Source organism: Echinops telfairi, unplaced genomic scaffold (assembly GCF_000313985.2).
Source record: "Echinops telfairi isolate 266 unplaced genomic scaffold, ASM31398v2 ScPeMD7_24;HRSCAF=84, whole genome shotgun sequence".
Lineage (NCBI taxonomy): Eukaryota > Metazoa > Chordata > Mammalia > Afrosoricida > Tenrecidae > Echinops > Echinops telfairi.
The window spans coordinates 4,909,640-4,925,696 of NW_022103921.1; positions in this window are offsets into that span (position 1 = coordinate 4,909,640).

Sequence of the window (16,057 nt, forward strand, 5' to 3'; positions counted from 1 at the left end):
GTTCCCTCTTTCCAACCCACTCTCCCTCTACCCTCCCTGTTTCACCACTCACACCACTGGTCCTGTAGGGCTCATCCTTCCTGGGTTCCCTGTATTTCCAGTCCCTATCTGTACCAGTGTACATCCTCTGGTCTAGCTAGACTTGCAAGGTAGAATTCGTATCATGATAGTGGGGGTGGGGAAGAAGCAGAGGAAAGTTGTATTTTTCATCGTTGCTTCGTCGCACCCTGACTGGCTTGTCTCCTCCCCGAGACCCCTCCAGCAGAACTTCTTCCCCCCACATCTCCTTCCTTGTTTATCCAGATTTCCCTGCTGACAGGTGGGGCACCCAGGCACCAGGGACCCACAGCTGTCCAATTCAGAATTTTACTAGACTTTGTACCCCAGCCTCCCTCCCTATCATATAGAAATATTTTACACTCAGTGGAGCAGCTGCTGGAATTCTTCCAAAGTGGCTTTCTTAGTTAGCTCCTCCTTTTCCTTTGTCGGGTACTCTTTTAGTAACCTAGCTTAACACAAGGAACTACATATTATTTCAAATTGCCTTTAACCCCTGCTAGCAGTGAGCTCCGCTTCTCTTCCCCCTCCTGACTGTCCAGACAAGACCTGGACTCTTCCGAGATGTCTCCAAATTCTGCCTGCCCGATTAGTAAGAAATGTATGCTATCCTGTAAGACCTTGAATGAGCACCAGCAGCTGTGCTGTTTCCCCCAATTCCGTTATGCTGTCATCCTGATAAGAATGTAACGGCTAAGCCCCCTATTTTGAAGTATAAAAAGTGTGGAGTTCCTTTGTCCTTTCTCGAGAGGTTTCCAGGTGCTAACCTACTCTCGGTCCAGCTGATTAATAAAGGCTCTCATTAATAATATACTGTAGTGGTGTGGTTGGGAGGGACACCTGCTTAAGGCCCCAGTTTCACAGCACTCTAGTGGCACACCCAGGAACTGCAGGTATGACCTCATGGCATCTAGCTCTCTCTGCTGATTTTGTTTCCTAGACGGATAATGCTGTCCCCAAGGGATTGGCGCTACACTAATTGGGATAGATTTGAACTGGAGATGCTGGAGAAACCGAAGCTGGTCTGGTTCTGCAATACCATCGGGCTCCGGACATTCTAGGTGATGGGGATTCCTGGCCGAAGAACGGCACACTTTCACTTCCAACCCTGATTCAGCTAGAATATTTCTGTGGGAGGAGTTCCCTTATGTGAGAGCTTTTTTCCTGTTAAGGAACAGTAAAGACCTTCGTTCACAGTGTACCCACGACCCACTAAGGGGCCCTGAAGTTGAAGGCTACTCTACACCCCAGCCTAGCCACACCACCCTCAGACCCTGAACCTGCAGATGCTGGGGAAGCAGGTGACCCTGCCAGCGTTCTGCCCTTAGTAGAGACAACTGGGGAGTTTGGTCCCCAGGCAATTCTCAGACCTTTCACCCAATTAAATTCAGGCAGATTAAAAGTGATCTGGGAAGTTACTCTGACAAACCTGAACAGTACATAGAGCTTCCAGCGTCTCACCCTAGCCCAGCGGTTCTCAACGTGTGGGTCATGACCCCTTTGGGGGTCGAAAAACCCTTTCACAGGGGTCGCCCGATTCATAACAGTAACAAAATTACAGTGATGAAGTAGCAGCGAAAATAATTTTATGGTTGGGGGGGGTCACCACAACCTGAGGAACTATATTAAGGGTCGTGGCATTAGAAAGGTGTGGGGGAAGCCAGTCCCCCACAACTACTCGTGGGTTCAGTAAGCGCAATTGTACGGTTGAGATCTATAGATTATAATAAAGTCATAGAGAATGAGAGATAGGAGAGAGTAAAATAAAGAAGTCAGACACATTTCACGGTAGCATGCTCACCTCCTGGATGGCCACGATCTCCACAGCCAGTTCCGTGCACAGCATGGGCCGAGAGGGCAGGGGAGAGAGCAGGAGCCGGGAAGAGCTTTATTGCTAACCACACACAGGTAACCACACACATCACAGGAAGGGGCTGTACAATAGGCAATACAAGCAATAGGAGGGGAACATACAATGGTCATTGGCGTAACAGGAAGGGGATGAGTTCGAGGTGTAATTGGAAAGGAGGGACTAGGGGTATGCATATGACAAGAAGGGTGGCGGACCCTAGGCTCATGATGGCGGCCTAACCTTGGTCACCCACTTGGATCAGTGGGCTTGACCTCCCTGGGCTCTCCTTCAGGGAAACAATCTACTACTATCCTTATCAGAAGGGAGTAAGCCCTACTTGTTGTGGGATCAACAATGGTGTCTGATTGCTCTGGATGGCTGATAACCCTTAGGGAGAATAATCCCTGACCTACTTCTGTTGACCTCCAAGTGTGTAGTCATTCACCATGTGTAGCAAGCAGCTAAGTTTGGCATACGTTTGGGGAGACGACTTGGGAGAAATCTTTCTGTTTCCCACAGGAAGGTTGAGAACCACTGCCCTAGCCTATGACTTAACTTGGAAGGATGTAATGGTCATACTGGGACAGACTATGACAGACTTTGAGAAAGAACCAGTGCCCAAAGGTACTAGGAAGTTTGCAGAGGGTTTACATGTGGTGAATGATAAGTACCCGATAGGAGAAACTGTTAGATCTCTCTGGAGCTAGATATACCTCGGTCCTTGGCTCCGTGCGAGAAAGAATTCACACCGAAGCCTGGTTCGTGATCCAAGTGAGTTTTATGAGCGTTAGAAGCAGTTTCAGTTTTACACAGGCACCCATAGGACTCCTCCCGAACATGCAGCCTGCCTGGAAGTTGCTCGCAGAGTCTCGCAAAAGTGTCCCAAGGTTCTCCCAAAGTTCTCTTGGTTGACTCCGGGCTCCTGCCTTTTCAAGGATTTCTCAGGCAGGCGTGGTGGACGACCCCATTGGCTGAATTGAATCCACCTGGCTTAGGTGGGCCAATCCTGGTTCAGCGCCCACCCATGCCTACCGGTGGGAAACCTGAACCTCTGAGCATATGCAGTGTGCCACTCCTTTGTTTCCATAGCTTGACCCTCTTGGCATGTGTTAACGGACATCCCCCAGCCCTAGGCTAGCCTACATAACAAAACAACTGTGCCTATTACTGACCCTGCTTGGGATTATAATGATCCCAAGGATGGGTGCGCACGTGAAGATGTTCTGGTGTGTATCACCAGTGGACTGAAGTCAGGTAGGTAAAAGGTCATTAATTATGCCAAAGTGACAGCCATTCACCAGTGGCCTGAGGAAAGCCCCATAGACTTCTTAGAGCGGCTAAAAGAGGCCCTGAGGAATCACAGGGCTGTACTCATCAATTCCTACCAAGTGTGCCAACCCCAGCATCACCAGCTCCTGGTTCCCTCTAATCTCATCTATTGTGAGCCCTGGGTGGACAACTCCTTCCAACAGAGTAGGAAGGGTGTGGACCCAAAGGCCCACATTGTGCCCCCTCTTCGCCAGCAGGAAGCAGCGAGAGATGTCATCACCCAGGACCCCAAAGATTTGGATCCAGACTCCTTCAGTAGGGAGATGTTAGGTAGCAAGAAACAGGGGCAGGAGGTACTCCCTCTCCATGCCTGAAGGCCCCTACAAGCAGTCAGAGCATCAGGAAAGCCCTCAGCCAGCCATAAAGACTACCTGGGCTGTGCCAATTCAAGCCGCAGCCAGATGGGTGGTACACCTGGGCAGCCCAAACTAGGCGCAGGTGGGCTTAAGTTAGCCAACCGGGTTAACCAATACCTTCGACCACACCCCCCAGACAGAGGCCTGAAATACCTTGACTGTGAGACACCCCCCACCCCCCACCCCTGCCCCTTCTTCTTGGCCCTTTGGCTCCAGTTCTATGCTTGCTCGGCCATGTAGTGGTCTCTTGTGTGGGTGTGCAGTCCCACAAGGTTGCCCATGTTCAGTGATTGTAAAACATGAAACTTCTTCCGTCCTTTATAAAAACCCACTTGGATCACAAACCATGCTTTGGAGTGAATTCTTTCTTGTGTAAAGCCAAGAACTGAGGTATTTCCCACCTGGGAAATCTAACAGTCACATGAATACTTATCAATACACTCTTTGAATAAGGCAGGAGTAATATAACAAGACAAGGGTGTCTTGTGTGTTACAAACTTGGACATGTCCTTTACACACCCTGAACATGAGAAAACAGGTCAGTGCTTCTCCTTTTCACATACACGAGTATACAAAACGGTTTACATTCTTGTTATTCAAATACATGCTGACTTATTATCACAATGCTGTGTGGGTACTCCCATGCTAAAGTTCCCAATGTTCCCACCTATGTTGTGATATTATGGGGTCTAGGCCCACAGTTAAACAGGGTTCCTGTGGAAAGATGGCACAATTATAGAAAAAAGGAGAGAGAAAATCGGAGCACAGGGGATTAATCTCCAATATCCAGAGAAGAGTCTTAAGTTTATTCAACAATGGGGTTTTATAGAAAGGAGGCCTGCAAGCCTCTTGTTAATACGTACACAATAGAATGGGCAATTGTTAATCTTAGATAGCCTGAACTCTCTAAGGGAACACTTCAGGTGACGTACCAGCTACTCCAGAGACAAAGGTGTAGATCACTCCTTAAGAATAGAGATGACATTGGATTTATGGATTTGACCTTGACAGGGCTGGGATGTTTTCTCAATATATAATTGTTCTTTTCTATAAAGCTCTCTCTTACACACACATGAGTAGCTCTGCATTTGTTTCTCTGGTCAACCTGGACTAATGCAAATATGTTTTGCTTCTATTCAATAAATGCCTTTCAAAATTCCTCAAAACAGTAGTTCTCCAAACATTACGTGAAGGAAAAGGAGGAATGTACGGAAAAGTCACTGTGCACATACATAGTACACAGGGGTGGGGAAATCCAGGCCGTCTAGCCTTCAGAGGACAGCACTGAAGCAACAGCTCAGGGTGAGGGGTACATTTTCTCAGAACACACGGGAACAAACTGAGAGGGAAGGAGAGAGCGAGAGAGAGTGGAACACATCCTGGCCCACCAAGCCCCGAGGACGATATTCCGGCTTGGAGCAGCCAATGCACAGAGCAGACAATAGGGCCGGCCCCACCAAGAAACATGACATCCCTTCCTGACCCATAATGCTATGGGGGAAAACACTGGGGACACCGTGTTGGAATTGTGCCCAATCTGACTCCACCACACCTGGGCAAAACAGGAAGGGAATGCAATAGAGCGGCAAGAGGGGTGAAGCAATGAAGTTCCTGAGGAATCCCAAAAATAGACTTTTGGGGAGCGGCGTGGTATCTCATCAGACTCAACTGGAAAACACTCATAATAGGTCAACAGAAAGACCTGGAACTATTTATAAGCTTTTCTGTTTTGTTGTTGTTTTGTTTTTGTCATTGTTTTTGCATGTCTGTCTAGATAAGCAGGATAAATCATCAGGAAGAGAAAACAACAGGACTGACATGCTTCCAGGGGCACATGGGAGAGGGGGAGGCAGGGGAAAGAAAGGCGGGAGCCAACAAACCCAGAGACAAGGGAACAATAAGTGATCTAAAATCGATGGCAAGGAGGGTGTAGGATGCCTGGTGGGGCTTCATCAAGTGCAGTTTTGCCAAGAGGAATTAATGAAAGCCAAATGAAGGTCGAACATGATAGTGAGACAAGAGGAAAGTAAAAGGAAATAGAGGAAAGAACTAGGAGGCAAAGGACATTTACAGAGGTCCAAATACAGGAATGTACATATGTAAATATATTTATATATAATAAAAGGGAAATTGATCTATGTACATAGATTTATATGTCAAGTATTAAGTTAACAGTTGGACATTAAGCCGCTACTCAAGCACTCCCTCAATGCAAGAACACTTTGTTCTAATAACCTGGCATTCTGTGATGCTCACCTTCTTGACACGATCACTGAAGACAAAATGGGTGCATAATCAAATGTGGTGAAGAAAGCTGATGGTGCCAGTTATCAAAAGATAAAGTATCTGGGGTCTTAAAGGCTTGAAGATAAACAAGGTGCTGTCTAGCTGAGAAGCAACGAAGCCCACATGGAAGAAGCACACCAGCCTGTGTGATCATGAGATGTTGATGGGAGCAGGTGTCAGGCATCAAAAGACCCAGAACAAATCAATCAATGCTAACGAGGGGAAGGGCAAAGGGTGGAGTGGAGACCCAAAGCCCCTCCGTAGACAATTGGACATCCCCTCACACAAGGGTCAGAAGGAAGGGATGAGCCAGTCAGGGTGCAGTATACCACCAATGAAACATACAACATTCCTCTAGTTCTTTAATGCTCCCCCACCCCCCACCCAACTCTGCCACTCTCATGACCCCAATTCTACCTTACCAATCTGGCTAGACCAGAGCATATACACTGGTACAGATAAGAGCTCGCAACACAGGGAATCCAGGGCAGATAAACCCCTTTGGACCAATAATGAGAATAGCGATACCAGGAGGGTCAGGGTAAGGTGGGGGGGTGAAAGGGGGAACTGATAACAATGATCAACGTAGTACCCCCCCACCCCAGGGGGACAAATGACAGAAAAGTGGGTGAAGGGAGACAGCAGTCAGTGTAAGATATGGAAATAATAACAATTTATAAATGATCAAGGGTTCATGAGGGAGGAAGGGTGGGGGGGAGGGGGGAAAATGAGGAACTGATACCAAGGGCTAAAGTAAAAAGAAAATGTTTTGAACTGATGATGGCAACATATGTACAAATGTGCTCGACACAATGATGGGTGTATGGATTGTGATAAGAGTTGGCAGCCCCCAATAAAATGATTAAATACAATTTTTTTTAAAAAGAAGCAGGCCCTCCTTTATTATCCTGGGAAAATCTAGTACAGTGAACCCTCGCCACTTCGCGCTTCGACTTCCGCGGCTTCACTCTATCGCGGTTTTTGCGTAACAGCGCCCACTGCCTACACCTGCTCCTTCAGAGGAGTAAGACGGCGACCCACCTGTAGAGTACATCCCTTAAGTCATTTCATAGGCTATTGATTACAGTATTTGTAAGAACTATGTATAATAATACTGTATGTGAAATATGTAATACTGTAAACTAGATGCCGTAAATAATATAATAAATAATAAATGATAATTGTAATGTCCAAAATGTTTTACTGTACTTTCCATTTTTCGTTTAATAAATTGGGTAATATGAGTGTCATGGTGACTAAAGGGTGTTTTTTCATGTCCTCTATGCTCTAACTACGAAAATATTTGATTTACAAATAAGGAATCCTACTTCGCAGAATTTCATTTATCACGGTAGGGTCTAGAACCGATGAACCGCGATAAACGAGGGTTCACTGTACTATGATAGTTGTAATCTAGTAATAAACAGTTATATGATGGAAAGAGGCAATCAAAGAACTAGAACCCAATTCCTCTTTCCTTTGTCTACAGTTGGCTCTCAGGAGACCGATTTGGAAGAGAACATTTTTCTGTACCCGAATCTATTCCTTTACCCCATTCTGTCCTGGGCAACTCTGTGTCAATGGACACCTCAATTCTTAGAACTACCAAAGTAATCCCCTCACTCAGGTCTGAACGTATTCAATTTCTAGTTCCTCAAGCTTCCTGTCTTTCCTTGTGTTTGATCGTTGAAGGCACATATAACTCAAGAACCCACCTTGTGGTTCTTTTTAATATTGCAGAACATATATCGTGGCAGATTTACACATTTCACTCACAACAACTCAGATGCGTAAAAAAAAAAGTCTTTTTGTCAAAAAGTCTGGCCTTTCCCTCAAAACTCCTCTGTAGTTGGCACATGGATTTGTGCAGAATTTATTGAATGTCAGTCTCACTCAAAACTCAGTCCACTGCAATAATTTGATCTGAAACTCACTCACTGTCAACAAGTAATTCTGACTGATAGCGACCCAGTTGACTAGGGTAGGATCGCTCTTGTGTGTTTCTGAAATTTTACATCATCTTTAAGGGAGTAAAAAGCCCCATCTTTCTCCCATGTAGTGACTGGTGGGTTCTATATGTTGGCCTTGCGGTTCGGAACCCGACACACAGTCGTCCACCACCAGGGCTCCTAACTAATTTAATCAGTCCCTTTAAATTATGCTTCGTCTGCTTTGATTTCCCCAGCTGGTCTCTCAGGCAGCCTTACCCTTTTGCATGGTCACCTACGATGTCCCCGATGAGTGAAGTCAATGTATGCGGTTATGCCCAATGTTAACAGTTGGGACCTTTAACCAGATGGGCTGGATGTAGTGCCTGGAGATCAGAAAAGTCCACAGGGAACTAAGGGTTTCTAAACAAAACAAAACGAGTGCTCTCCCCTCAGCCCGAACAGATCATGTTACCAAGGTCATTTGGGCCCGTGGACTCTGTGAGGTGACCTTGCCAAGCCTCAAATGGGCATTTTGGCTAGCCTGGGACTAGCTTAGGGCAGGATCTAAGAATTTTTCTCTGCCTTCAGTTTTGTCCTTGCTGATTAAATATGCCTTCCTTCTCCTAAAGAACACAGAGAAGAACTGAGATTAATATCTGGATATGCCACTCACCTCTTTCTTTTCCAATTTCTACTATCTTCAATGCTAAACGAGAATGCAATGCCCCTTATTAAAAAACAAAACAAAACAACAAAACTATGAAGAATACCAAGACAGCAACAACAGAGAATAAAACTAGATGTCCTATTGTTTTTCAGACAAATAATTGTTGGTTTATAGAATAACGATTACTTCTGAGTAATGCAGGAGCCCTGGTAACATAGTGGTTATGCAACTGGGCATCCAAGCCTGAAGTCAGCAGTTAGAAACCACCAGTGGGAGAGAAATGAGACTTTCTACTCCAGTAAAGAGTTACAGTCTCAGAAACCCACAGAGACAGCTCTACCCTGCCTTGTAGGGTCACCGCGAGTCAGAATTAACTCAATGGCAATGAGTTTGGTTTTGTTTCCGGTGAGCAGCAATTTGCTCATTCAAATAATTGACTGTAAGAACCGAAATAACCAATAGCTACCAAAAGAAGAGACGGAAGTTCAAGGAGGGGCAGAGAACGCAGATCAAGGAAAGCAACATCGGCAGAATGGAAATAACGAGAATGGACTGAAATTGTAACCAGTGGCACAGAACAGTTTGTATAAAAATTAGTCAAAGAAAACCTAATTTGCTAGAACTCTCAGAAAACCCTCCCACAACCATCTGTCTTTGTGAACGGGATAAGCTCTCTCCACGGTGTCCTCCTCACAGTGCCTGACCCACAAAATGGAGCTGTTTATAGTTCATCAGGGAAGTGGTTTGTTGTACAGTGTTCGATAACAGAAACAATGCTATTATGGAATAAGATACTATCTTTCTCCAATGTTAATCGCTGTATGTGTTTAGTTAGTGAAATGAAAGAGGATGAAAACAATTTGTCGCCACCACTAAAATGTTAAACTACGGTACAATCTAAGTGACATTTGGAAGCATGATGCTACCCTGTTTCCCCCAAAATAAGACCTACTTACAGTTTTGCCTCTCGCCGAAATATAAGGCATCCCCCGAAAATAAGACCTCCCTGAAAATAAGCCCCCCCGAAGCTACCGTAACTCTGGACCGTAGCAGCAGGCACCACCGCGCAGCTCACTATTGGCCACAGCGCAGCCGGAGCAGACAGGAGGTGCGAGGTCTCTTTTAATAAAACAATAAGCAATAAATGTGTACCGTATTCTTCTTCATGGAAAAATAAGACATCCCCTGAAAATAAGACCTAGTGCATCTTTGGGAGCAAAAATTAATATGACCCTGTCTTATTTGGGGGGAAACAGGGTAAGTAAAAGGAGCCAATCATAAAAGACCGAGTGGTCTATGTGATAGTTTTGTGGGCCAGGATTCTCAGTGATTTTGCAGTTAAGACCTAGTAATCCCCCATAATGTAATCTATCACAGTGTAATCACTTCTGTTCAATCAACTAAAAGGAAGTTTCATCAGGAATGTGGCCTGCCTCTCGTAGAAGTGAATGCTGTAGAAAATCTTGCTGATTTACCGGCTCTGAATGCAGCACCTGGCTTAGTCTCTGACCTCTGATTCTTGGGTCTTGAGCCAGGGGTCTGCTGTGTTGCCTGTCTATCTTGGGAGTCGTCAGCAGCCTGCTATCTGACCTGCTGGATTTCAACTCATTTGCCTTTGCAGTCATTTGGTCATCTTCCTACTGATCTTGTGTTCATCAGCTACCACAGCTATGTGGTTTAGGAGATGCTTCCAGGCTAGCATCTCACCCACAAACGTGAAATGCCCCCAGACTTGGGACATTCCGAGAGAGGGTAAAAGAACTACCCCACTACTAATCAAATATGGGAAATGTGACATATTGGGGGAGCTAGTCTGTTCACTAAACTCCCAACTGTAGCAGCGCCCCTGTGTAGGAAAAAAAATTCCTTTTAAATTTAATCAGTAAGGATGATCTAATTCAGCAAGTTTAGGCAAACAAAATGTTCTGGGCAAGCAAGGTCATTTTAGATAAACAATGGACCCTGGTACTTTAGGGAGTGATAGGCCCCAAATAGCATCCTGTTCCCTGTGAACCATGACTCCTTTGTCCCGTTGCTTGAAGTCGTTTGTTTACTGTAAGTGACCTGTTGAACATTCCCTTGATTTGCCATGAAGTTTAGGGTATATAACCTGCTTCTGTCAAGTGCTTGCATAAAATAACCTTAGAATTCCTTGAATCGACTCGGTCTCTGTCTTTGGCTAAAACAGTGACAAACATCCTGGACCTTATCTGCCAGCAACACTTCTACAAGTGTGTGGGCCATTTTCTTGAAATCAATCTCTATCTATCTATCTATCTATCTATCTATCTATCTATCTATCTATCTATCTATCTATCTATCAACCATCTATCTATCTATCTATCTATCTATCTATCTATCTATCTATCTATATCAATCACTGGTTTTTCTTCTCTTGAGAACCCAGGATAAGACAGTGCAAGTTTCCATTTAAGCAGAAATATGCAGAATAGACAAATGCATAGAGACAGAAAGTAGACTGTGGTTTCCTAAGGGTGGGAGCATGAGGTTGGGAGACAATAGGGAGTGATTGCTAATGGGTGTAGGGCTTAACTTTAGGGTGATGACAATTTTCTCAATTGATTATAGTGACAGTTGCACAATGCTGAATATACTAAAATCTTTTAATTGTACATTTTAAATGAGTGACCCATATAGTATATGAATTATATCTCAATAAAGCTATTGTGTGACGCCTGGGATAACAGGTAAGAAATGAACATTGAAATGCTTTCCCGAAGTCTATAGTATGTTCTAAAGAGCCCAGGTAGTTACATGGTTAAATAATATCAGACTTATGGCTTTGGACTGGACTGGGTTGGGGTGTTTTCTCAATGTTCTATTCTTCTTGTATATAAACCTCTCTCTTATATACATATGTGTGTTTGTGAATTTGTTTTCTAGTCTACCAGGACTAACACAGTGCATAAGGATCTTCTGTTCATAGGGTCATTGATTAGCCCATGACACCAATTTTATAACACTGTTGAGAGAGGGAGATTGAACCAGCGTAGGCTAACTACATATCGCGATACCTGAATTAGTCACATGTACAGAATAAATCCTTACGTGACTGGACACTACACAAATAATGGGAGCTGGTTGTCAGGCAAAATTCACAATCATATTCACTGACAATGTCAACCAGAGGTCTGCCAGAATAATACATATCTTAAGTATGTAGAGCAAGTAGAGCATTGTGTACGGAATCAATGCTGGTCTGCCTACCAACAGTTCAAGACTCTTGGAGGAGCTGCCTTCTGTTTCTTCACACTATAGGTCGTTTCAGTCGTACGTCCTCAGGTTACAAGTGTGTTTGATTAGGGTCTAGTTCACCTAGTGGAATTTCCACACCAGATCTCTCTGGGATGGCTTTGGGAGCATGTTGTGTGCCTTGAAGATTCAACAATGTCCCTGTGTTCTTTGGCGCTTGGCCTGGGTCCCCAGGGGGTCATCATTGTTTTTCAATGATGCGAAATATTCCATTGCATGACTATACCAGGGTTTGTTTATCCATTTCTCTATAGTCAGGTTTTTTAAAAATTGTGTCCATCTTTTTGCTACTATAGAATTTGTTGAATTACATAGATGTGCTGATGTCTGTCCATGTTGTGTTCTGTACTACTTTCTTTTTTTAAAAATCATTTTATTGGGGCTCATACAATTCATCACACTACATAGATCAATTGTGTAAAGCACATCTATACATTTGTTGCCCTCATCATTCCCAAAATTCGCTTTCCTCTTGGGTTCCTGGAATCAGCTCATTTTCCTTTTTTCCCCTCCCCCTGTGTTCTGTATTTCTTTATGGTATATCCCAAGTGAGACATTGCAGGATTATTCATGTCTTATGCCATTTTTAAACTGTTATTCATATTTTTCTCATTAAGGTATTGCAGTTTCATATAGATTTTTGAAATCATCTCCTCCTGCTTGGTTTTGATATATCATTGCTATGTTCCCAAACTGTGGTGTAGTAGTCCGGGTACTTTAGAGAACATGCATGTGAAAGTTGAACATTGAAGAAGGAAGAGTGAAGAGAAATCAGTGCATTTGAACTGTGGTGCTGGAAAAGAATATTGAAAGTAACACGGACGGCTCAAAGGACAACCTCTTTGTTTTCGAAGAACAGCCAGAGTGCTCCTTAGAAGCCAGGATGGTGATACTTTCTCCTGACAGGTTGTCAGGAGAGACCAGTCCCTGGAGAAGGACATCATGCTAGATAAAGTCGAGGGGCAGCAACAAAGACGAAGGCCCTCAAGGAGATGGATTAACACAGTGGCTGTAATAACGAGCTCAAGCGTAGAAACAATTGAGAATAGTGCACATCCAGGCAGTGTTCAGCTCTCTTGTCACTGTTCCTCATTATGGGTTGGAACCAACTCAAGGACACTGTCAAAAGCAACAACATTTACTGAGTCTCCAGAGAAGGCGAGACAGACAAAATCCCTGTGCTCATGTTCTAATAAAATTGTGTTTTTACTGATTGCTTTATTGAAGTACTTGTTAAAGGTAGAAATATGATGATTTCTTTTTTGTAACTTGCTTGTCGGTGGATAGCCATCATGGGGTCAGTTCCAATTCACCGTGATTCTGCACGACAGAACGAAGCACTGTGGGGTCCTTCTGAAAGCCCTACGGTTATTACCAACTCATGTAATTTTCACCTTCTGAAGGAGCAGCGTTATTATCCTTATTTTACCAATGAAGACACTGAGAGACAGCAAGTTAAGTAACTTGCCCGGGGTCACGTGGCGTTTTAGTGGTGAAGCTGAGATCTTAGGCCAAGATTAGTATTAGTATTAGATTAGCTGCATTAGTAGCTCACAATCTTCATCACTATTACACTACACTATATTATACTATTTCTGAGAGTCCTCAATTGGATGAAAGGTCTAGTTTAGCTCGGGTGCATGATCAACATTATCTAGCAGATGGTTCCAGTTGACACATGCACAGGCTTGTTTCAAACATATTATTAAGAGGTCCCTGTGATCAATGGATGATTGTAGACAAGTTGTCTGAGTGTTGTGAGGATGTGTTCAAAAGAGATCCAACCAAAACAGTGGCTTCTGTGGAGATCTGTTGGGACGGTTAAGTTCAAGGCAGCGAGGTGGGTTCAGAAGGTCATCGCAACTGTGTTTTGGGGTTCCAAAGGAGCCATTTGGATAGATTTTTCTCCAAAGACACAGGATGATCATGGAGGCTCCTTGTGGAGACGTTTGAGGAAAATGAAAACCACTTCGGTGAGAAAAAGGCCAGGAAAAGTGTGCTGAGGGATTTATTTATGTATTTTATGGCATCCATGCATTCGCTCATTCTTCAAGGGTGGCAAGGGCTGTCCTTTGTGAAGTTTGCTTTAAAATCTTAACCCAACTACTGCACAGCCCTGATTTTGTCTTTTCTTTTAGTTCCTCAAACTCAAAGAATATTTAAAAGATACATGTTTTGAGACCCTCAAGAATGCCAAAACTCATAAAATGTTTAAAAAAAAAGAATGCCAAAACTACTGTTTTGCCGTAATGAAAATCGAAGAGCACAGACCAATTCAGGGAAGGGTTAGGAGGTTGGAAACCTCACCTGGCCTTCAGAAGTGTATAGACCTAGATGGGAGACAGGTGGATAAAGAATAGCTTCATCTTTTAAAATTTTGTTTAATAAAGGTTTCTATGTTTTTGTGGCAATACTTTTGGACTTACCCTCACACTGTACCTGACAACTTGCAAATCTTTCATAGTATCATGCAATCTAGCACCCTTGCTTGAGAAAGGACAATATGCTTGTACTCTATTGCAGTGAACACCGTCATGTTTGAAATACGTGATAAAGGAAGTTGTAAAATTCTTGAAGGTAATAGTTCTTAAATTAGATGAGCACAAATGAACACTAGTTGCTTACTTAATATGGCCTTTCTAACCACCATGCCTTGTGATGTATTATAAATTCTGGTTTCTATTCCTGTGATTATCCCATTTCAGAAGGAGTTCTTTTATTTTTCTTCTTTTAATCGTTTTATTAGGGGCTCATACAACTCTTATCACAATCCATACATACACCAACTGTGTAAAGCACAATTGTACATTCATTGAACTCATCATTCTCAAAACATTTGCTCTCCACTTAAACCCCTGGCATCAGGTCCTCAGTTTTTCCCCTCCCTCCTCGCTCCCCCCTCCCTCATGAACCCTTGAGTTCTGGGTACAGAATTATGATGGGATTATAGTCTGAGGCTCCACCTTACTCTAGGGTGTGACCGCAGGTCACACCTTGGGGTGATCGTCTGCTGAAAGGCAAAACCACACCTCCAGATAGGACTGAGTCATCTCAGAAGCAGAAACATACAGAGCAATCCTGGACCATCAGAAGAGCCACGATTGCTCGAGATTACATCTAGCACGCTCGAGATTTCAGTGGAAAGTTGCTGAAGCCGATGGACCCAGAGGCTGTGGCAAGAAGACCATGGGGCTGAGCACAGGAGCTCGGCCAAGACCAGTGGTCAAGGTGTGGAGACTGAGACAGAGCAGAGGAGCAGCACTGACCTATGAGACTGCAAGGCAGGTCAGTGGGAAAGCTTTCTGGCCCACAAAGGCAGAGGCTCAGGGACTTCTGACGTGGTTGAGAGGCTGAGGACCAGAGAGACTTGGCTGAGCAGAAGCCCTGCGGTGGACCAAGGACTAGCCCTACTGCTTAGCAATTCTGACCTGTGGTAACCTGCACCTTCCCGAATAAATCAACCAGACCTGCTTGCCGTCAAGTGGATGCCCACTCGTAGGGACCTTATAGGACAGGGTAGAATTGCTCCTGTGGGTTTCTGAGACTGGGACTCTTTCCTGGAGTCGAGTTTCCCCGAACTTCCCTAAGACCCCCTCATAATTGTGAATTTTGTCTGTGAGTTTGGTGTGGCCATTGCAATGAATTACTGAAGCCAGCAGAGCAGCAGAGTGTTGGGGGAGGAATTGTCGGTGTCAGGCTAGGTAAAGAAATAGGGAGGCCGCTTTACGGTTGGATTCTCCTCCTTTGTAGCCATTTGTGGATCCCATGCCATTTCTCAACTAACAACAGAGTTGTTTTGTAAAATCTTCCTATCTTGAATCACTACAGTATTAGATTCATTATTATTAGTAACTGAGCAGAAGCCTTGCTTGATCTCTCTCCATTCTCTTTATTTACTACTTCATTTGCAAAGGAGTTATTGATACGGGGTCGCAAATACTTAATAACCACACGATTGTAGCTAAACACTAGAAAACTTGAAAAGAAATCAGCATCTACAGAAATACCTCTCAAAAAAACCCCCATTGCCATAGAGTTGGTGCTGACTCTTAGTGCCCCAATAGGACAAGGTAGAACTGCCCTTGGGTTTACGACACTATAACTCTTTTAAAAAAAAAATCTTTTTTTTTGGTGAAAGTTTCTATTGTTTTTTCTTTTCTTTTCTTTTTTAAAACATTTTATTAGGGGCTCATACAACTGTTATCGCAATGCATACACACATCAATTGTGTAAAGCGCATTTGTACATCATTCTCAAAACATTTTCTCTCCACTTAAACCCCCGACATTAGGTCCTCATTTTTCCC